Source organism: Chaetura pelagica, unplaced genomic scaffold (genome assembly GCF_000747805.2).
Source record: "Chaetura pelagica isolate M959 unplaced genomic scaffold, ChaPel_1.0 scaffold115, whole genome shotgun sequence".
Classification (NCBI taxonomy): domain Eukaryota; kingdom Metazoa; phylum Chordata; class Aves; order Apodiformes; family Apodidae; genus Chaetura; species Chaetura pelagica.
In genome coordinates, this window is record NW_009953761.1 from 4,632,773 (window position 1) to 4,657,399 (window position 24,627).

Below are 24,627 nucleotides of genomic sequence, written 5' to 3' on the forward strand. Positions count from 1 at the left end.
GTGTTGTGTCTGTTTTTCTAATCAATTACAACCTGTAAAAGCTAATTTTAGGTTTCTTCCTTTTCACTCTGCTTCTGTTCTTATTCCAATAAGTTAATTATCTGCACACAGGATGAAGCCAGCCATACCACATCAGTCTTTGCCTGATTCTGGCTTACAGGTATTGAACTGATAATAGTAATTAGGAGAAGGGTGTTATGTTCTTAGACATAATAACAACAAAAAATCTAATTAGATTAGAAAAAGGTATTTTCTGATAGAAATTAAACATCACATTGTTGTTTTTTGTTGTTTTGTTTTTGTTTTGTTTTGTTTTTTTCTGATGCTTAGATACTTTCTCCTACTATATTACGGTAATTATCTGTAGGATATTAAAAGTGATACAACTGAATCTCATAAATGCAACAGGTTCTCTTCAAAAATTTGTTCTACTGAAATTATTCAAGCTTGTTGAACAACTTGTCAGGGAGAACAAGATGAACAGAATTTGATTCAAGTGCCTCTTCAACCCTTCATCAGTGAAAGCCTTCCCAGAGTGAAACACAAGTTTGGCTTGCTGCAGATTCTGAACCTTCTATTGGTCTTTGGTTAAATTCTGATTTATGGGCTCAGATGTTCACCTGAAGCTTAGCCGTGTTACATACTTACTCCTATCCAAATAATATTTGTCAATCCATCTCAAACTTCCTTCTTGTGGTGTGAATTATCATTACAAACTGTTCATTCTTAAAACCCTAACTGATCTTTTCTGGTTGAACTTGTCCTTTCTCCATCCTCTTCCACTTATCTTTTTCCTTCCCCTTCCCTTCATCAGGAATAACTCATCTCCAAAGCTTTAGGACATCTTATTCTAAAGACAACTCTACGGAAGTCCTCAATTCCTCAGCTGGCACGAAAACAAATGGATTTTGAGTTTGTAAATCTTGTCAGCATTTTATGAAGAAAGGTGAGGACAACGATAGTTACATCTGGGACAGGTTTTAGACACTAAAGCAGATCGGCATGGCATAGCCACCTCTGACCATAAGCTTCCCCAGGACTTCTCCAAGTATGTCTGTTCTTGGGAACAGTCTACAGGTTGTACAAACTCCTGAAGAGTGACTGGCAGTTTTCTGAGCTGTGCTCATCAGCACATCCTAAACCATAAAAGAGACTGTTTTAGAAATTCACTACTACAGACAACGAAATTCCTGTGTGCAGGAACATCCCCTGACACAGTTTTATTTAGTAGTGTACATACAGCTTTTGAGTTTGCTGCACACTTTCACAGGAAACCCCTGGTCCTTGTCTGAAAGGTAACTGATCATTATGGTGTGTCTAGCACTGTACAGTGAAAATATACTCTGTCTGGCTTTACTCAATAATCACTATAAGAAAACAGAAAACAAATAGAATTTTCTGCACAACCGACACTTCAGAAAATTAGGATAAATCAGGCTATGAAAGTAATAGAAAAACAAAATATAATTTAAATACTTTTCTTTTTGTTATATATACTGTCAGCAGTTTCTCAGTCATTTGACTTGACTTTTATTAATAAACAATTCTGTTCACCTTTAACTGTATAGTAAACTTGTCAAACAATTGAGCAAATATTTAATTTTTCCTTTGTAGATTTAATTAATGCCTGAGTTGATATTAACACTCTGCTTCAGTGTTAGTGTTTTCCAAAATACAATTGAGCAATTTGTTTACAGCACATATAAAGGAATTTCGACCAATCTGGTACAGCATACGTAACAAGCTATTGAACTGAAGGTATAGAAGGTATAAATTGCCTTGCATAAAGTTATTATATATTGTATCTTCTGAAAATTAATCCAGGAGGCAAGAATAAGTCTCTAAAACATCCTTAACCCCAACTGTCTTCTATCTCTCTCTCTCTCTCTCTCTCTCTCTCTCTGTCTATGAAGACAGACAGAGAGAGCTGGGGCTATTCAGCCTGGAGAAGAGAAGACTTCAGGGAGATCTAATAGTGGCCTTCCAGTACCTGAAGGGGCCTACAGGAAAGCTGGTGAGGGGCTTTTCACCACAGAGAGCAATGAACTTAAAGAGGGTAGATTTAGGTTAGACTATCTGCATATTGTTTGACTATCACATCTAATCTGGACTTTCCTGAAAGCAGTTTCCTCTCCTAACACTCTTTAAATTCTAATCTAAAATGATTATAAAATAGAAAGGAATTTTACTGTAGAATGTATCTTTAATCTTTCAATGGAGATATCATTTAGATTAACCTGTAAAAATATTCTGTCTTCCATTTGTCAAAGGAGAAATTAAGAGTAGATGAGAGAGAAGAAAAGGTGGGAAAAGGTGTCTGTGCATAGCATTTGCCCTGAGATGATGTCTGAATGTAACATGCTAACATGACATTCATCCTGAACATCTTGAAGAGCCAAGCAATCAATCTTCTTAGCTTGAACTCTAAAAAGAATCTATGGATTCTCTAATCCAGATGTAGACTGCTTTTCTCTCTTTTGCTATTGTAGCTTTGTCTTCACCACAAAAAAAACCCCAAACCACAAACCAAACCAACCAAACAAACAAACAACAAAAAACCCCAAAGAAATTTAAAATAAATAAAAAAAAACAAACCTACCTGTAACATCATGTTCCAAAGATATAATGAATTCTGAACTTATTTTTTGTGACAGTAATGTTTGAAGTTATCCTATTACAGGAGTAAGATTCGCAATTATTGACCATTTATTGAGATTATGCCTCCCACACTTCTAAGTCACACTGTTGCAGTTGACACTTGAATTATTTCTCCAAGAATAATTCTAAGGCAGAAACAAGAGATAAGCAGCTGTAAGCAGCTACTTCAGCTGACTAGGACAAGTTTGAGTAAATAAACACCAAAAGTGGGATTCTACAAGACTTGGAAACTTTATGGGACTCATTCACAATCAATTTATAGGTTTTGGGTTTTTTTGTGGATGCATTCTAAATTTTATATGAACAGAATGTTCAAGACAAGCTATTTTATCATCACAGAGTTAATAGAACATCAGATGTTATATTCAGAATTCCAGAAGTAAAATTATTTTCCTCATCATGTGTTTATCTTTCTGATTACTGACTGATGTCAGTATTATAATACTAATGGATAATTCCATTCTGTCATAATTTCTTCAGACTACCAGTGTTTGTCAATAGTTCATGAATATAGTAGTGATTGCTCATTTATTCATAAAGTCAGAAAATGAAATTCCAGTCCATTCTTGTCTAGAAATGTCTCATTGTCTGACAAATTGTGATGAAGGTTCTGTGGTTTAATTCATTGTGTGGTGGGGAACCAAAAAAATAACTGAAGAAATGTGCTCATAATTTACTGTACATTGATTTTCAAACCACCTTTCATGTCTTTCAAACAAACAAACAAAAAAAAGTTCAAAGTACTTAAAGACTAGACCCCCCAAAAAATGTAGATCTGAAAACAAAGTGTCTAAACACTTATATGATATGCTATTTCTCAAAGACTGAACCTGTAGCATGGTGCTTCATCTCAATATGTCTGCTTCTGTTTCCCTTTTTGACTCAATTTCTCTCTGTCTCTGTTTTACAGCTGTAGGCCTGGAGTGGAGATATTCCCATAGAAAAGGAAATGGCCTAGCCAGCTCTGAACTGCTAACAACCTTGAAAGGATGAAGAGAGGGTTAAGTTGATGTCTATAATACCAGCTGCTCTCTAGTGTTGAAGAACACAGAGCCCAGGCTAAGCCCAAAACAGAGACAAAACAAAAATGTACAGTTAAACTAAAGAGTTTGCTTGGTAAGAAAAGGGCCTTCTTGGGATTTTAAACTGTTTTCCTTTCTTCCCCAGTAAGAGATTTTGGAAGTATGGCTAAGTAGTTAAATTACAGCAGCCTACAACTTTATCCTGTCTTTGATAGGAGACACACTTGTATACTTTCCCTAGGACATCTGCTCAACTTTCTCAGCTCCAGCAGGGACACCTGCTTGAGTATTTACTCCTCAGAGATTGAGAAATGAGACAAGGCACACCTGACCACAGCCATAAAAGGGGAAGAGATACCAAGTCCCTGCATGTCTTCATTAGCCATCATTAAATATGAAGAGATTTTTACTGTTAAATTCTATAACTTGAAGACCTTAGGATTCTTTTAGATAATTACAATCATTGTATTACCACCTTGCCTAGGCATTATTTTAATTGTTGTTTTAGATCTAGTGTAAGACTTACTAAAAAATTAACTTGCTAACATTCAAATGGTTAACCTCTGCCAACTAACTATTAGCTGTGCACTTTATTGTTACGTTATCTCTTTCCATTATTGGTTTAACATCCTGTTCTGATACCCCAGTATCCCAACACTCATCCAATCGTACCTGTGCCTTTTTCGTTCAATCATTAAGACCTCAGTGCTGCTAGCAATAAATCTTACTTTGTGTATATACATCTTGTCTGCTATCTCCCCCTGTTTGGGACAGAGGCTCAATATTAATAAGTTTCAGCCATGGCCTTCACTCCCTTTTAGAATGGATACTGCACTCATTGAGAAGTCAGGAGCCCCTGTAAGGCTTGGAGGTGATATACTGCTCAGTATGGGTCTCTGCTCCTGACAGAGCCTATGCAAGATACAGAAACTAAATAGAGTGAGGCTTTGGCTCTCTGATAGGTCAAAACCAGCATGCTATTATAAGAACATGGTATATTCGTTGAATCAAGCCTCCTTAAAAAAAAACCATACATTTACCTAAGTTTTTTAAGACAACCAGCTCTGCATTGTCTTAAGTTTTTGTGGAAAAGTTTAATAGGAATTTGCCACTTCAACATGACAACAGTTTGGACCTTGACACCTGTTATTCTATGAGTATCCTAACAGCAAAAGACCTAGCAGAACAGCTATGTATATGCATGTTGTTAGGTACACTTTCAAGCTGCTTCAAGGTCAGACCAAAAAATTCATCCTATCAGTTCTGTCCTGAAGGAGAGAGGATATAGATAAGTGTATGAGTATTTGCTTCAAAATCATTTGCCTTATAGGCAAATATTAATACATTGGTTATACAGTGGTTATGCAGTGCTGGTACACACAGAACTCTGTAAGCTCAAACCATGTAGTGCTCCGGTTTACTCTAGATCTATACCCAAGTTCAGGCTAAGTTATTCCTGGAATCAGTTGTACCTATTCGTTCAAGATGGTCAGCAATTTAATACTAAAAAACAATGACTTTAACAGCCAGCTCCTGAGAGAAGGTCAGTATTTTCCTGCCAAGATAAACTGTGAATTTTGCCTACTAACCTGAGGAAAGTGCTAAAGTTATTTGCATTATGATATAATGTAATAAACATGGTGCTGCAAAAACAGATGGTGCTACTTTTAGAAGTCTCTTAACCCTTATAAAATAAACTGTCTTAGAAGGTATACTGCTGAGGTGTCCTTCCCTGAGCAAGGTAGTATAGGAACAGAACTGTATGAATAAGAACTAAGACGCAGGAACACAGCCAGAAATGTGTGCAAAATTAATTCATTTCTGTGATGAAAAATCTAATAACATGGTGGTCTACTGCCCATCTGTTTTAGTAGAGTGTGCTTAACAATGAGGCAGTTGTCCTATTCTGTCTTACAACTGCTGTTTGGGTGATCCTCAGCCTCTTTTGAAACCCATCATGATACTCAGTAAGGGCAGAAATTCAACAGAGGTTTGAGTCTCCTGCAGGAAAATCCCACTAGTGATCAGAGCATGACTACTCTTTTCACCAAAGACCACTGAAAACAGGGGGACTACTAGGGAACAAGTCGAAAATTAAAGCCAGCTGCCACTGTGCAGTAAATTTGAGGAGTCAATCTTATCACACATGCACAGGGAACTCTGCATAATGTGGACTTGGGCTCATTGTGCATAGAGGCATAAAGCCACCTGACTTGCTTCCCAGGGAAAGTCAGTACTGCAGGCAGAATTATTTGCTAACTTTATAGTGCAACTCCTTAGTCCTGTAATATCATATTGGCATTGCTAGTAACATCCCATATACTCTTGCTCTGTACTAAGTTTGCATGGCCTCAGGACTAATGCTTGTCAGGTCTGCTCTGCTTGAACTTGTCTTGACCTCCCTTCAGCTTTGATTCACTTTCCTTATCTGTAACACCAATTTCTGTCATATGCAAGATATCTTTGGTTAATGTGTTTTACATTTTTATCTTTTTATTTTTATTTTTACTTTTTTTATACACTAAAAACATACATACATATATAATGGAATCAAGTATAAATTTCTGCCTTTATTTCACAAAAAGACAGTATATTAGGGGTTGGGAGGTTCCTCTGAAAATTGAGTCCAATGCCCCTGCCAGAGCAGGACCAAAAAAATACAGCTAGAGCAGATCACTCAGAAAGGCACCCAGACAGGTCTTGAAAATCTCCAGAGAAGGAGACTCCACAACCTCTCTGAAGAGCCTGTATTTGTAAGAAGTGTTTCCTTTTTTGCCCGTTCACAAGACATAAGAAAACTGTTCAGTATCTATCTCAGATAGGTCAAAGTATTAAACAAAATATAGTGGAAATAATAACAATAATAATAATATTAATAATAATAATCATTCTATTAACCTTTTCTAGAGGTGATATTGCTGTTTAGATAATAGAAAGATAGCTAAAAGTGTGTTAGTAATTACCATACTATATTTCTTATGAAATAAAATTTAATACAACATGGCCCCCAACCCTACTCGTAGTGTTTTGTAATAATTAAGTTGCCAGCACACTTAATGCCCTTAATGACATTTGATGAACTTTACCATCTATCTAGGAATTGAATATTTTTTTCTCTCTAAAAATAAAAGTTAAATTAGTTGGTTTTCTCTTTTCAGCTTTATAGTGTACTTAATGAAGGTCAGAATGCAAAAGATTTGCTAAAAATAAATTGCTTAAATAACAAAAAAGTACACTGTACTATATGTAGAATCTCGTGTGCTTTAAAATACTTCTTTCTACATAATGAAGTACATGTGCAGGCTCTGAAAATCGTGTGCTGAAACAAATATTACATGTGCCTATAAATTAATGTGTCCCCTTAGGAAAATGAAATTTCACAATGTAATTACCCCATTTCTTCACTGAAGACATAAAGGAATTTATGGAACTAATTACCCTGATAATGGAGAGGGATTTTTTATTATTTTTTTTTCTCTTTCATTGCAATCCCACCTAGAAGCACAATATAGGAAGATGTAATTCATTGAACTCCACAGTGGTTCTGCTGTCATATATTTATTAGAAGACACTAAGGCATTGTAATAGTTTTGTGTCAACCTTAAACATAAACATATAGCAATAAATACAACCTTCCAGTATAATACTGGAGATGTCTGAAAGACATTCCCCTACTGCTTCAAGTTTTAATCTTCTACTTTTCTAGGAATAAAGTACTATTACATAAAATAAACCCATGCTTAAATGACTATTTTTTCATGTCTTCTATTCTACAACTGTTTGCAACGGAGTATATGAAGTGCCACATTTAATCATTTTCATCAGCATAAGAAAGCTTTAATTGAAGGTTTTTATGGCTACCCTTAGGACTATATCTAAGGGCAGAAGAGTTTATATGTAAACACAGAAATATTGATTTTTTCAGAATAATAATTAATGAACATCTTTCATCTCATGATCTCAAAATTCTTTGCAAATTTGAAGTACGTTAATTGTCCAGAGGCAACGTACTCTCTTTAGAGCACATGTCAGATGACTAACAACATAAAAGAGAAAATTTAAGGAATGCCATGCCCAAGAAATCTTGTCAACCAAAGTAAATTAAGCAACAACAACAATAATAATATATTAAAGAAAAGCATTAGACAAAAGTTTAGAAATGCTACCCCAAAAAAAATTTCCCAAGCCAACATTTGGGGGTGAGGTAGTGACTCATTTTTGTGTGTTTGTGCTTCTGTGCTTTTTTTTTTTCTTTTTATAAATGCAACTCAAAAAACCATCAAGAATAGGAAAGTTAATATGTCACATCAAGGGGAAAGAAACAATTAATAGTGATTTCTTTTTTTCCTAAGATGAAGCCTTAAAACTGTCAACAAGGAAACTTAAGAAATTCAGTTCTAATGATGTTTCCTAATAATTTTTGCACTGTTTGAAACATCATTGCATAAACAATAATAAAATTAAAGGGCATCCATAAACTGCTGGACACTGAAGATCTTGCGGATGCCCAAGATCTTCTTGAAAACAAGTAGTGTAGTGTTTATTGTGCAAACTGTTGTGTTGTCTTTGATGTCAGTCTTTACGAGGACTATTATGTTATTGTGTGTCTCTCAGAATTACAATCCCCTTTCTACCAAGAATGAAATTGTTTGCACCAGGTTTACATGTATAATACATGTAAACAGAGCACATTTCCGTAATAGCTATACTAAGTAATAGAGCTGTAGGGAACATGGAGCATTGTTCAACTCCTTAATCCCTTTTGTACACCTGTAAGAGGACAATAGCCTGACACCTTAAGAAAATGAATTAAAACAAAACAAAACAAAAAGAATATGCTGCCTATACAATAATGCCCTACTTATATAACTCTCAGCAATATTATCAAAAAATAAATATAATTTAAAAGTGTACCTCATGAAAAGCTATTTGTCAAAAATAACAAGAAAAAATGGTTCAATCACTTGTGACACCATGATTCACTATACAAACAGCCCATGAAAACTAAAACTACAAGAAGCTTTACAATTTTTTCAGCTTGTAGGATAAAGGCCAGAAAAACACTATTTTAGGTGCCAGGGTAATCAAATTAATAGAACACATCTGGAGGCAAAATAGCAAGATAGGTTCTGTAAACTGTTGAAATATTTTTAAAAGTTTGTTCTTATATTGACACTCTTCCTTTAACATCCAGGTTCTCTGAGATGTGAAAGCAAAAGTCCATATTAATAAATTTTTTCTTTTTCTGAAAGTGCTTGTATGGATTGTTGGTGTGTATATGCACTTAGGAACTTAGAACACTTAGAACATATCTTCTTTAGGTCAAAGATATTTAAATGAGTATATATGTAAACAAAAAAGATTAGCAGGGATATAGTGGTTTTGATTTGGGGGGGATTTTTGTTGTGATTTTGTTTTGGTTTGTTTTGTTGGTTTTGGTTTTTTTATGCATTGTTTTTGTTGGTTTGGTTTGTTTTTGGTTTGGATTGGTTTGTTTTTTCCTTAAATTGGGAAACCTCTAAGTTTACTTCCATTTAAATACATTTACCTGTGAGCTAAAGATGAGTTGTCAAGGGACTAAAATCTAGGCAGGCCTCATTTTTTCCCTCATTTTCTAGAGACACACAAATAAACGAATTCTTATGAATTTTAAAGTGAATCTCTACTGCATTTATTATTTATTGTGAATTAAATTTTTCTCATCTCTGTTAAAGCAACTTGCCTACTCTCTGTTTAATTATCTGCACTAGAGAAAGTCTTTTGCTTCCTATGCAAAGCCTGCCAAAGCAAGAACAATTAGCTTTGGTGGAATTTTGTTCAAAGACCTTATAGATGCAAGTATTTTTTTCCGTGTGGCATCCAAATGACCACACAGTCATAAAAAAATGTTCAAAGCAAGAAAAGATGCAAATACAGCTTCTCTGTGTAGCATATTTAGAAAAGCAGAAAGAAAAAATGTGAAAAGGAGATCCATTAGAAACACTAAATATAAGACATAAGAAAACTGTTCAGTATCTATCTCAGATAGGTCAAAGTATTAAACAAAATATAGTGGAAATAATAACAATAATAATAATATTAATAATAATAATCATTCTATTAACCTTTTCTAGAGGTGATATTGCTGTTTAGATAATAGAAAGATAGCTAAAAGTGTGTTAGTAATTACCATACTATATTTCTTATGAAATAAAATTTAATACAACATGGCCCCCAACCCTACTCGTAGTGTTTTGTAATAATTAAGTTGCCAGCACACTTAATGCCCTTAATGACATTTGATGAACTTTACCATCTATCTAGGAATTGAATATTTTTTTCTCTCTAAAAATAAAAGTTAAATTAGTTGGTTTTCTCTTTTCAGCTTTATAGTGTACTTAATGAAGGTCAGAATGCAAAAGATTTGCTAAAAATAAATTGCTTAAATAACAAAAAAGTACACTGTACTATATGTAGAATCTCGTGTGCTTTAAAATACTTCTTTCTACATAATGAAGTACATGTGCAGGCTCTGAAAATCGTGTGCTGAAACAAATATTACATGTGCCTATAAATTAATGTGTCCCCTTAGGAAAATGAAATTTCACAATGTAATTACCCCATTTCTTCACTGAAGACATAAAGGAATTTATGGAACTAATTACCCTGATAATGGAGAGGGATTTTTTATTATTTTTTTTTCTCTTTCATTGCAATCCCACCTAGAAGCACAATATAGGAAGATGTAATTCATTGAACTCCACAGTGGTTCTGCTGTCATATATTTATTAGAAGACACTAAGGCATTGTAATAGTTTTGTGTCAACCTTAAACATAAACATATAGCAATAAATACAACCTTCCAGTATAATACTGGAGATGTCTGAAAGACATTCCCCTACTGCTTCAAGTTTTAATCTTCTACTTTTCTAGGAATAAAGTACTATTACATAAAATAAACCCATGCTTAAATGACTATTTTTTCATGTCTTCTATTCTACAACTGTTTGCAACGGAGTATATGAAGTGCCACATTTAATCATTTTCATCAGCATAAGAAAGCTTTAATTGAAGGTTTTTATGGCTACCCTTAGGACTATATCTAAGGGCAGAAGAGTTTATATGTAAACACAGAAATATTGATTTTTTCAGAATAATAATTAATGAACATCTTTCATCTCATGATCTCAAAATTCTTTGCAAATTTGAAGTACGTTAATTGTCCAGAGGCAACGTACTCTCTTTAGAGCACATGTCAGATGACTAACAACATAAAAGAGAAAATTTAAGGAATGCCATGCCCAAGAAATCTTGTCAACCAAAGTAAATTAAGCAACAACAACAATAATAATATATTAAAGAAAAGCATTAGACAAAAGTTTAGAAATGCTACCCCAAAAAAAATTTCCCAAGCCAACATTTGGGGGTGAGGTAGTGACTCATTTTTGTGTGTTTGTGCTTCTGTGCTTTTTTTTTTTCTTTTTATAAATGCAACTCAAAAAACCATCAAGAATAGGAAAGTTAATATGTCACATCAAGGGGAAAGAAACAATTAATAGTGATTTCTTTTTTTCCTAAGATGAAGCCTTAAAACTGTCAACAAGGAAACTTAAGAAATTCAGTTCTAATGATGTTTCCTAATAATTTTTGCACTGTTTGAAACATCATTGCATAAACAATAATAAAATTAAAGGGCATCCATAAACTGCTGGACACTGAAGATCTTGCGGATGCCCAAGATCTTCTTGAAAACAAGTAGTGTAGTGTTTATTGTGCAAACTGTTGTGTTGTCTTTGATGTCAGTCTTTACGAGGACTATTATGTTATTGTGTGTCTCTCAGAATTACAATCCCCTTTCTACCAAGAATGAAATTGTTTGCACCAGGTTTACATGTATAATACATGTAAACAGAGCACATTTCCGTAATAGCTATACTAAGTAATAGAGCTGTAGGGAACATGGAGCATTGTTCAACTCCTTAATCCCTTTTGTACACCTGTAAGAGGACAATAGCCTGACACCTTAAGAAAATGAATTAAAACAAAACAAAACAAAAAGAATATGCTGCCTATACAATAATGCCCTACTTATATAACTCTCAGCAATATTATCAAAAAATAAATATAATTTAAAAGTGTACCTCATGAAAAGCTATTTGTCAAAAATAACAAGAAAAAATGGTTCAATCACTTGTGACACCATGATTCACTATACAAACAGCCCATGAAAACTAAAACTACAAGAAGCTTTACAATTTTTTCAGCTTGTAGGATAAAGGCCAGAAAAACACTATTTTAGGTGCCAGGGTAATCAAATTAATAGAACACATCTGGAGGCAAAATAGCAAGATAGGTTCTGTAAACTGTTGAAATATTTTTAAAAGTTTGTTCTTATATTGACACTCTTCCTTTAACATCCAGGTTCTCTGAGATGTGAAAGCAAAAGTCCATATTAATAAATTTTTTCTTTTTCTGAAAGTGCTTGTATGGATTGTTGGTGTGTATATGCACTTAGGAACTTAGAACACTTAGAACATATCTTCTTTAGGTCAAAGATATTTAAATGAGTATATATGTAAACAAAAAAGATTAGCAGGGATATAGTGGTTTTGATTTGGGGGGGATTTTTTTTGTGATTTTGTTTTGGTTTGTTTTGTTGGTTTTGGTTTTTTTATGCATTGTTTTTGTTGGTTTGGTTTGTTTTTGGTTTGGATTGGTTTGTTTTTTCCTTAAATTGGGAAACCTCTAAGTTTACTTCCATTTAAATACATTTACCTGTGAGCTAAAGATGAGTTGTCAAGGGACTAAAATCTAGGCAGGCCTCATTTTTTCCCTCATTTTCTAGAGACACACAAATAAACGAATTCTTATGAATTTTAAAGTGAATCTCTACTGCATTTATTATTTATTGTGAATTAAATTTTTCTCATCTCTGTTAAAGCAACTTGCCTACTCTCTGTTTAATTATCTGCACTAGAGAAAGTCTTTTGCTTCCTATGCAAAGCCTGCCAAAGCAAGAACAATTAGCTTTGGTGGAATTTTGTTCAAAGACCTTATAGATGCAAGTATTTTTTTCCGTGTGGCATCCAAATGACCACACAGTCATAAAAAAATGTTCAAAGCAAGAAAAGATGCAAATACAGCTTCTCTGTGTAGCATATTTAGAAAAGCAGAAAGAAAAAATGTGAAAAGGAGATCCATTAGAAACACTAAATATAAAGGTATGATTTGACCTTTGTTCTGTAGATTCAACATTTCAGAGGATGAGATGCATCAGTACAAGGGGCATTCATCTGTATGTTGTCTGCAAGAGCTTCTATACAACTCCTGCAAACCTCAAAACTCACCAGTCATGATATTATGGTGTTCTGCTAGCAAGTGCAGAAAGTATTTAAGAGGTAAACTTTTAAATAGTTCTGTTCCTTCCTTCATCTTAACCAGAGGTATTAATTTCTGTCCTTTTGTGTGTGTGTGTGTACTATTATCACTCCTCATCCAAAGTCCCTGCAGTTCTTTGCTTACTGAATATATGAGTTCAGATTTGCATTATTCTTCTTGAAATACTCATAATTGTCTTTCATCCAAATCACTGGAAGATAAATGGTCTAATTAGTGCTTGTAGTAATCTCACTTAAACATCTTACCTTTGGATAGTTTCTTAAGTCATACAGAGAACTGAAAATGCTGGAACAGAAAGACAAATTAAAGTCTCCACTGATAAAATCATCATAACTAATGTACAGCACACACATGCTGTTTAAAAATGCAGTAAAATGTAAGTCTCACCTCAAAAGAGAGTAAAACCAGAAGGCTTACATTGGCATGTATTTTAAGATGGAAAATAGAAAGCCTGCAAGCCTTCTACTTTATATCTCATATATTATTCTCTATTTTTTGTAGCTATAGAGTGTCTGTGTATTGATTTTCTTTTAATAGCCATTTATATGGTGTTTATGTTCCTAGTAATTTTGAATAAAACCCTAAACCTACAATATATAGGCAATATTTTGATTCCTTTGTGGCAAAATGAGTTCTTTAGTAATCACTTCTCGGTGGCTCAAATGAACATAACACAGGTTACAAGTTTAAGAAGAGTAGGTGTACAAGAAAAATCGTATTTAGACAACAAATGCATGAACTGGAAATGACAGATGAGCAGAGCATCTAGTGTTTCAATTTGAACAGAAGCGACATCTTGTACTTCTGGGATCTAGTCTCCAGGCAACTAGAGATCAGAATAAAACATTCTTTTACTTCCTGTTCTACAACAATAGTCTCTGAACAATATGAGTGAAGAGAGAGAAAAGAGGAGAATGTGACAGGGAGGACAAAGTTTTGTTATAAAATCTGTGGTAGGGAAGAAGTCTACTTTGAATGTAACATTATTTCTGTATTTGATCCAATGGTCATAATTTCAAAAATATCATAAAAAACAGTCACCGTTCTAGGCAGTTACAGAAGTCATCTTTATATCTCAAGTTTTTGAGAGTAGTTTCCAGCTTCCATGGAATCATTAGCACATAAAACACTAAAGGAGGTGGTATCACTTCTCTGGGCAGCCTGTTGCAAGGCTTAAAAACATTTTCAGTGAAAAAAAATGTTCCTAATACCCAATCTACACCTCCCCTGTTGCAACTTAAGGCCATTTCCTTTCATCCTACTGCTAGTTACTAGGGAGACCAAGCCCAAACTCTCTACAATCTTCTTTCACGTAGTTCTAGAGAGCAATAACGTCTCACCTTAGTTTCCTCTTCTACGAGATAAATGACTTCAGTTCTCTCAGCCATTCCTCATGAAATTTGTGTTCTAGATCCTTCACCAGCTTTGTTGCCCTTCTCTGGACACACCTGAATGTTCTTCTTGTAGTGAGGGGCCCAGAACTGAACACAGTACTTGAGGTGTGGCCTCACCAGTGCTGAGTAAAGGGGGATAAATCACTTTGCTAGTCCTGCTGGCCACAGTATTTCTGATACAAGCCAGGATGTTGCTGGCCTTCTTGTCCACCTATGCACACTGTTGGCTCATATTCAGCATTCAGATATGTCAATCAACACCCCCAGGTCTTTTTCTGCTGGGTGGTTTTCCAGCCAGTCTTCCCCAAGCATTGCACGAGGTTGTTGTGATGCAGGTGCCGGACCTGAGACTTGGCCTTGTTGAACCTCATACAATTGGCCTCAGCCCATCGATCCAGACTGTCCAAGTCTTGCTGTAGAGCCCTCCTGCCTTCAGGTAGATCATCACTCCCTCCCAGGTGTCATTACAAGTCACTGAGGTTTTACATGTCCAGGTGATTGATAAAGCTATTGTTGAAGCCATCAGCAGCCACTTTCTCCAGAACAATGCTTCGGGGAATGGTATGAAAGGCTTTACTGAAGTCCAAGCAGACAACATCCATAGCCTTTCTCTCATCCACTGAATGGGTCACAGTGTCATAGGTGGAGATCAGGTTAGTCAAGCAAGACCTGCCTTTCATAATCCCATGCCGACTGGGCCTGACTACCTGGTTGTCCTGTACATGCTGTATAATGGCACTCAAGATGATTTGCTCCATTACTTCACCAGCTGTTTTAGGAAGATGTCTTCCACATACCCCAGGGACCTCTGAGATTGTTTCCTCTCTGCTGTATTGTATTTCAGTAGACATTTAAGTCCCTCATGAGAGCAAGGGCTGGCAATCATGAGATGTAAGACTTCTCCCAGTTTATAGAATCTGCCTCTTCATCCTGGTTGAATGGTCTATAACAGAATAAAACAATTATATCTGCCTCGTTGGCCTTCCCCCTGATTCTTACTCATAAACACTTAACCCTGTCATCAGCATTGTCAAGCTCTAGACAGTCAAAAAACTTCCTAACATGAAGAGCTACCCCACCTTCTCTTTTTTTTTGCCAAGCCCTTTGAAGGGTTTACAGCTATTGAATGTTTCTGTGATTGCAACAGTATTTCTATATTGATTATATATTTATATATGGTTTCTAAAGAATGGCAAAATTACAGCAATCAGAATAGTGAGACTTCAAAGACGTTTAACATCCCCTATCCATACTGAATTTTAAGGACTAGTTATATCACAGTGCACACAGTCGAAAAAGAAATGTCAGGTAGGACTGGTTTTCTTGAACATCATTGCTTTAAAATTCAACACCTAGTGCTGTGCTAGTCATATTAGGCTTGTGTTATCATCCATGAAAGGAAGTAGGTATCTCCAGAGAGAGCTTTATCTCACCCTATGAAAGGTAACCAAATTAGATCCAGGCATTCACGCTGTAGAAATGCTTATTTATCTTCAACAATCATAAATGAAGCCTGAGGTGAACAGCTCAGATTTAGATGTCTAACACATAAATGTTAGGTGAAGTGGACCTTTAACATTTAGTACTGAAAGCTCTATACAATATTAACTCCATGTCTTTCTCAATTGCGTTTTTTGGTGGTGGTAGTGAGCTGTTATTTTCAATTATAGAGAAAATGAAAATTTGTTTTATGTAATAATCAGGGATTGGAAAGAAATTGCAAAACAAAATTTAACTGGCTTTGGCACTTTGAAAGATTTTGCATCTTTAGACAATATTTTATTGCAGCAACATGGCAAATAAAATTCTAACACCGTAGGATTCCCGAACAGAAAAAAAGCTATTTGTTCTATAATTTGTTGAGTTTGAGTAGTTTGTCCAGCTCTGTTATTTAGTAGATGTGACCTTTATAATTGTTTGCTCAAATATACATATAGTAACTTCTGTGTCCTAAATTTTGCACCCTTTGGTCTTCTTTTATACAGTCTCTAATATTTGGAACATTGCAGAGAAGGGTATAATTGTATGTTATCTATATTCCATCTCACACCAAATCTAATTAAAAAGAAAATCTTGTCCTCGTTTTCCTCTTTTAATTCCTTCACCCTCCCACTATCTCCATTATTGACTTGGTGACTGAATGCTTTAATTTAAATTGTATTCATCATCTGTTTTTACACCAGTATATGCACATTTTTTTCCATATACTCTTCTTATCTTGCATTATTTAATTCTGTTATGTGTGTTGGGAATAGAATACTCTTTCTCAAAATTAGCTGTATCATAATGGTTGCAGAAAAAACATGCTGTATATGCTGAATTAATCCATAGTTCCTAAAGGTCTTATATGATGATTGTTTGTCTATTAGTATGTAATTATAACTAATCATGATCAGTTGTGCAAAAATCACTCATAGGAAATAAATATATTCTAATTGATAGATTTTGTTTGGAAAATTCTTCTTTACCCTTACTTAAATACTACAGTAGAAGTTTTAATGGAGCTATAGATGGATGGATGGATAGACTGAATGAACTTAGATTTTATTTTCTGTAGTGTGGGATAGAAAATCCTATGCAGGGAGCAGGAACCAAACATGCTGATATGAGAAGTAAAAGGAAAAGGAGACTTGGGGGAGTAGAAGGAAATCTTGAAAGAGTTAAAGGGTATCTGCCTGCAGCAAACTGGAGGAAATAAACAAATGACAGGCCACTGGGGCTGAAACAGAAGTTGCTATGTGAGATAAGATGGTGTACAGTGCACAAAAAAATAAGACAGAAGAGCTCATTTAAGATTAGAATAATTAAAGAGAGTAGAAGAGCATGATAAAGAGCAATGCACAGAAAAAATGTGAGGAAATACAGACATGCAGAGATCAGAACAAAAGACAGAATATTGTGCCATATGAGATGACAATGGGAGGAAAGGCAGAGGTGAAAGGAACTACGAGATATTTGCATTATATTATCTTCATAGTAGCAGATTATATTCAAATATATAATTACAATATGGAACAGTAATCTTTTAAAGACGGTCTAAATATGCAGTCCTAGAAACAGCTTGTTATAAAATTTGATTTATGGTGAAATTCCAGTGCTATTGAATCAACACTTTTCATTGTGAAATAAATCCGGCAGAAAAATGCAAATTTAGGTCTGCCAATTAAGAACTTATTATTGTGCATTGCACTTCCTTCACGAAAGATCACTTTAAAACCATCCTAATTAGTTGTTAAGGCTGATTAATTATTTTTATTTATTTATTTTAGAGTTAAGTCCTTAGCTCTTTAGTTGAAGTATTTCCCACCCCTTCTCTATTTGAACTATTTAAGGAAATAACATCTATTTAGTTCATACAACTGTTTTTTCAAGAACATGGTCTCCTGTGGTTATGTAAATAACAGGCAATACCAATGCAGTTATACAGAACAGATACAATAGGGAAAATGAAATTTCTTAATAGACAGCCAGGTAAATTCTAGCTCCTTTCTGTTACCCTGAAGAGCAGTCAACAATCTCCTAAGTCCTAACAGTGTAAGGCATAGTGAGTGAATCTTGAATAGTACATTCCAGAGATATGTCATTTTGGGGTAACAGTGAAATACTGGAAAACTTATGGTATACTGGACACCTTATGGTAGCCTTTCAGTATCTGAAGGGGGTCTACAGGAAAACTGGGAAGTGGCTTTTTACCAGGGTGTGTACTGGTAGGACAAGGGGTAATGGTTTTAAACTGGAAGAGGATAGATTTAGGTTAGACATCAGGAAGAAATTCTTTACTGTTCAGGTGGTGAGGCACTGGAACAGGATGCCCAGGGAGGTTGTGGATGCCCCCTCCCTGAAGGTGTTCAAGGCCAGGCTGGATAGAGCTTTGTGCAACCTGATCTAGTGGAAGCTGTCCCTGCCCTGGCAGGGGAGTTGGAACTAGACGACCTTCTAGGTCCCTTCCAACCCAAACTGTTCTATGATCTATATTTGGGAAAACAATGATTCAGAACACCTCCTGAAGATAGTTTTCTGTTTGAATTTCACATTCAAGATGGTAGGTTGGAAAATAAACTTTTTGTATGGTGGCACTATTTCACATGTCTATGAGTCCAGTGAGTTATTATTGCTTAGGCAATAATAACTTGTGTGTTTTAAGGCACATAACAATTATGACACACTTTATCTTACTCCTGAAACTATTAGTATTAAATTGTTTGGTTTTTATCTTAAGATTTCTGGGTTAGCTGAATTTTCTTTTTCTTTTCCATTCTATTAAGTGAACAATCGCCTGCCAGCCAACAATGCATACACTCACAGGGAGGTGGAATAGCTGCCGGCTTTCCTGAGGATCTGTGAGAATTAAGGAGCTAATGCTGGTAGTAAGTGCTTTGCAGATGAAAATTGCTAAGTGCTAAATATAATTACTGTTATTATTAGAGATACATTCCAAGCCAAATGTTTCCTTGATTATTTAGCTGACATAGATTCCATTTGGTATAATATGCAAAAATGGCCTTTTTAGAAATGGCCAGGTAATAAAAGTTCCAGTGATGTGTCTTGCGGAGCAGCTCATGACAGGTAGTGAAGTGGATCATGAACTGGTTGAAAGGAAGAAGTCAGAGAGTTGTGGTCAATGGGACAAAATCTAGTTAGAGGTCTGTGACTAGTGGAGTCCCTCAGGGGTCCATAGTGGGACCGGTACTATTCAATATTTTCATCAACAACCTGGATGAGGGAACAGAGTGTGCCCTCAGCAAGTTTGCTGATGACACTAAACTGGGAGGAGTGGCTGACACACCAGAAGGCTGTGCTGCCATTTAGTGAGACCTGGACAGGCTGGAGAGTTGGGCAGGGCAGAAAGTTGATGAAAATCAACAAAGGCAAGTGTAGAGTCTTGCATCTGGGGAAGAACAACCCCATGTACCAGTACAGGTTGGGGGCTGACCTGCTGAAGAACAGTGCAGGAGAAAGGGACCTGGGGGTCCTAGTGGACAGGAGGATGACCATGAGCACGGAATCTGCCCTTGTAGCCAAGAAGGCCAATGGCATCCTGGGGTGTATTAGAAAGGGTGGGGTTAGTAGATCAAGGGAGGTTCTCCTCCCCCTCTATTCTGCCTTGGTGAGGCTGCATCTGGAATATTGTGCCCAGTTCTGAGCCCCTCAGTTCAAGAAGGACAAGGAACTACTGGAAAGACTCCTGTGCAGAGTCACAAAGGTGCTTAAGGGATTGAAACATCTCTCTGTTGAGGAAAGGGTGAGGGAGCTGGGTCTCTTTAGCTTGGAGAAGAAAAATGTTTATAAATATTTTAAGGGTGGGTATCAGAAGGACAGAGCCAAGCTTTTTTCAGTGATGTCTAGTGATAGGACAAGGGGCAATGGGTGCAAACTGGAACATAGGAGGTTCCACATAAATATCAGAAAAAAAACTTCTTTCCTGTGAGTGACAGAGCAGTGGAACAGGCTGCTCAAAGAGGTTGTGGAGTCTCATTAGCTGGAGACATTCAAAACCTGCCTGGACATGTTCCCGTGTGATGAACTCTAGGTGATCCTGCTCTGGCAGGGGGGTTGGACTAGATGATCTTTCAAGGTCAACATCATCTCTTACTTCCTGGGCAGGCAACAAGCATTTTTAAGGAGGTTTAGTTTTAGGCACAATTTTCAAAAAGAAGTAGGAAGAGTTGCCATCTTTTGTTAGTTTTTATTACAACTATGTTTTTTATTATCATTACATTTACTGTTTTTTCTCTCTTATTTATTTTTTTTCTTCTTCTTTGGTTTGGTTTTTTATTTATTTTTTTTTTCCCCAAAGATGAGTATAGAAGCAATACTTAAAATTCACAAAAAACAACAACAACAACAAAAAAAACCCAACACAATTTCAACATGACTCCAGTGAAGTTACACCAGTTTTTCAGCATGTTTGAGATCTGTTCAATACACTGTATCACTATGGCTTCAAATAGGACATTAAGGTCTCTTAGAGAATGTGTATGTAAAGCTAAAACAAATAAACAACAAAAGCAAAGTTAAATATCTGATTTTGGTGATAGACTACAATGGTCTAAGGAACATTAACGTCTACAGATTAATTTAACTTGCAGTACTAAAAACATAGAAAATACAACATTAGTAATGAAATTTATAAGAAATCCACCAAATATTTTTTATTCTCTCATATCTAAACAATTTCTAGCAAACTATTTTTTATTTATCACAGTAAATGTGAAATTAAACTACTCTATGGCAAGATTAAAGGATTACACAAGTCATCTCAAATAGGTGCCTACGTACTAAGGTCTATCTAAATATTCACATCTGAATCTTTGAATAAATGTTCATATTCTGCAATTTCTATCTGACTTGAAACTTCAATGACTATAAATTTTATATTAGAGTAAGTTAAACAATGACAAATATTTTTCAATCCTGCATTGTTTATAAACACTGTGTGGCTCTAGTTATTTTATTCCAACTTGGTTTTTTTCCCTTTGTCATTTGAGAAAATATGTCTACAGTTTATTTTGGTTTTGCCTTCATATAACAAAAATCAAGAAGGTCATCCCTAGGTCATTATAGTCTAATTGATCTGCAAATTATTGATGGTCCACATTACTATGGGGAGCAGTTTGCAGTTCATTCATAATCCAAAGCCTGTTGTGATTTCATGCAGATTCCCATTAAATGTTTGATGATAGGAATTTGTGACTTGATGGTGAATTGCTATAGATATTTATTTCTGTTCTTTACTTTGCAATAACCAGTATCTGAGATTCTACTCTTTGTGTTTGTGTGACTGTACAAACTTGTACACAGCCAAGACTTCTTAATGCTGAAAGAGTAGATGAAGAAACTATGTGAAGGCAGACCTCAGCAGTAGTGCCCATTCACAGTCAGATATACTCAGATCAGATTCCTCCTGTTAACAGGAACAACTCTCAAGAAGCTTCCTCTTATTCTGTGATGAATTTCACCCTTAAAATTCTCACGTCTTCATGAACAACATAGCTCTGAATAAAATACAGCAGCATGAAGTCTCATAGTAATGGTATTTCAGACAGTAGTTCTGTATTTCACTTAACATGTTCTTTCACTGTTGGTTAATTGATATAATGAGCATGAATGTAATGGTTACTTAATTTAATTAGTTCCTACTCATACATAATACTCATTTTCTTCTTCAGAAAACCAAATTAAGAAATGCAAGTGAAAAGAGTGTTTTACTTTGGTTCAGTTTTTGAGTAGCGCAAGCCTTCTACATAACTGATTTTAAGGAAATAGTTCTCAGTAAAACTGTTTTTTAAGAAGCAATAGCTTTACTTCAATGGAAAATGCTTCTGGAGATTTCCTACCATGTTCACATCTTTTGGTTGACAGACCATATTTCTGTACTCTTCAGACACTAATTCACTTCAGCATTGAATCATACATTTGTCTTTGAATGTCTAAATATTTTAATGGAATCCAATGGGACCATTCATGCAATTAATTGGTTTTCTGGATTGATATTTTAAAGTATTTCTGATTTTATTGTATATCCATACATAGTGTAAAAATCATTATTTGAAGATATTTATTGTGGAATAAAAACTATGTGATAGTAGTCTCATCCTCATTTTTCACTAGTTATGGAAGCTGCAAAAGGCTTCCCCCATACTCTGCCACTTTTTATTTTCAATTAAATCATAAGCATAGTGTTATGTACAGGTGATCTGCATAGGTTGGAGAGCTGGGCAAGGAGAAACCTAATGAAGATCAACAAGAGCAAGTGTAGAGTACTCCATCTGGGGAAGAGCAATCTCATGCAGGGATTGACCTCCTGGAAAGCGGCTCAAGGGAAAAAGACCTGGGACTCATGGTGGACAACAGGATGAAGATGAGCCAACAAAGTGCCCTCACAGCCAAGAGGGAAAATGCCATCCTGGGATGAATTAAGAAGAGTGTGGCCATAGGGAGGTTATCCTGGCCCTCTACTCTGCCTTGGTGAGGCCTCACCTGGAATACATTGTGCAGTTCTGGGTTCCTCAGTTCAAGAAGGACAAGGAATGACAGGAGAGAATCCAGCACCAGGCCACTAAGATAAATGGGGGAATGGAGAATCTGCCCTATAAGGCTGAGGGACCTGAGTCTGTTTAGCTTAGTGAAAAGGAGGCCGAGGGGGGATCTCATAAATGTTTATAAGCATCTAAAGGATGGGCATCAGAAGGAAGGGTTGAACTCTTCTCTGTGGTGTCTAGTGACAGAACAAGAGGCAATGGTAACTAACGGATGCACTGGAGGTTTAACTCAAATATGAGAAAAAACTTTTTTTACTCTGATAGTATCAGAGCACTGGAACCTGCTGCCAAGGGAAGCTGTGGAGATATTAAAAACCCAGCTGGACATGTTCCTGTGTCATCTGCTCTAGGGGATCCTGCTCTGGCAGTGGGGTTGGACTAGATGATGTCCAGAGGTCATTTCCAAGCCCTATCAATCTGTGATTCTGTGATCTTGTGATTCTATAATAGCAACTGCTTATAGTAAAAGAGGTGTTAAGAACAAAGTTTTATATTCTACTACTTCTTAAACTAAAAAAAACTATAATATACCCTTCAATGCCTCCAGTATCGCTGATATTAATAGAGCTGAAGACTGAAACTTGCTTTTAGAAATTACCTCTGCCTTCAAGATATGCCAAACTAAGCACACCAAATTACAGTAAGGAAAACGGAATTGCTTTGGATCATACAGCAAATTACCAAGGCAAGTAAAGAACTGAGGAATTCTTTATGGTTAACAATCTCACACACCCCAAACCTAAACATTTTCTCCATTGTCAGGCATGATAGAATCTCTCTTCTGTTTTCCATTACTTCCAAGCATTTTCTCAGGCATGGCTACATGTGCCAACTACTGTACTTTAATACATAACCCTAGGGTTACATTGGAATAATAGGTAAAATTTACTGCTGAATTTCTTGGAAAAAAAAAAAAAAATCAGGTGGCAACTTTATAAAGGTTCATACTGGTGCTTTCTTTTGCACATTGAAAGCTGAGAATGTCAATAGAGTCCGAGGAGAACATATAAAATGAAAGAATTCAAGCATTTAAATCTCTCTCTATAGCCAAAAATAATTATTTAAATAGTATTAAATGTTTATATTATAGTAAATAAATGAGATAGTGTAGTACTCATGATGGTACAGATTAAACATGGGAAGAGATCAACTGTAATGATCATGAGAAGGAAGTTAAACTAATTTTACTAATTATTTGAAAATAATTGGCTGTGGAGGGGGAGATATAATAGCCTTTTTGAATGTAGAACTCTCATTGATAGCTTACAAGTAAGGTGATGATTCATCAAAATGTCAGAATTTAATTTACTGTATAAATTAAATTGAACACTCAATTCTGGTAATTTTCATAGCAAGAAAAAAGATCCAATAAGATCAAGCAAGTTTCTAATAATGTGAAACCAGAGAATTTTTATTTACCCTTCAGCTTTTTTAAAGTACAGTGCATTTATTATGTGATATTCAAAATAAAGAATTTTTCATCTAAAATAATTGTATTTTAAAAATGTGAACAAACCAGCAACCACTCTCCAAATTCCTAAAAGTTGTAGCAAATTAAATCTGATTTTTTGGCAATAAAAATTTATTTAATACTTTAGCTCCATTTATAGTTACATAAAAATGTTAGGAAACATTAAGAAATTCCTAAAAAAAAAGCTGTTATCACATTTTTATGTAGAATATTTTTACTCTTAAAAAAGTATTCATTATAATTTCTTACTTGTTAACTGATGGCCTGGATTATGAGTCAGATATCCTGGATGATATATATATATATTTAAAACTTCTTAGTTATGTACTACTCAAAAAAAGCAAGCAGTCAAGCAAGATTTTGTTGATTTTTTTAAAAACTAACATGCCAATGAAATAAGTAAAGCAATAAGGGACACCATTATGCAGAACTGACTGAGTTTAGAATGCATCTCGTTATTATAATTTAATAAAAATATTTTGAGGTAATGAAATATTTTAACCACACTACTAAAATTACTCATATTTGCTTGAATTGCTCTAACATGTAGATCTGAGTTGTCCAAGAGACATAAGAAAGTGATGACTTTAAGTGTTACATGACGAGTTTCGCCTAGCTCTTCAAATTTCATATTTATATGCTGCAACTCACAGTAATATAAT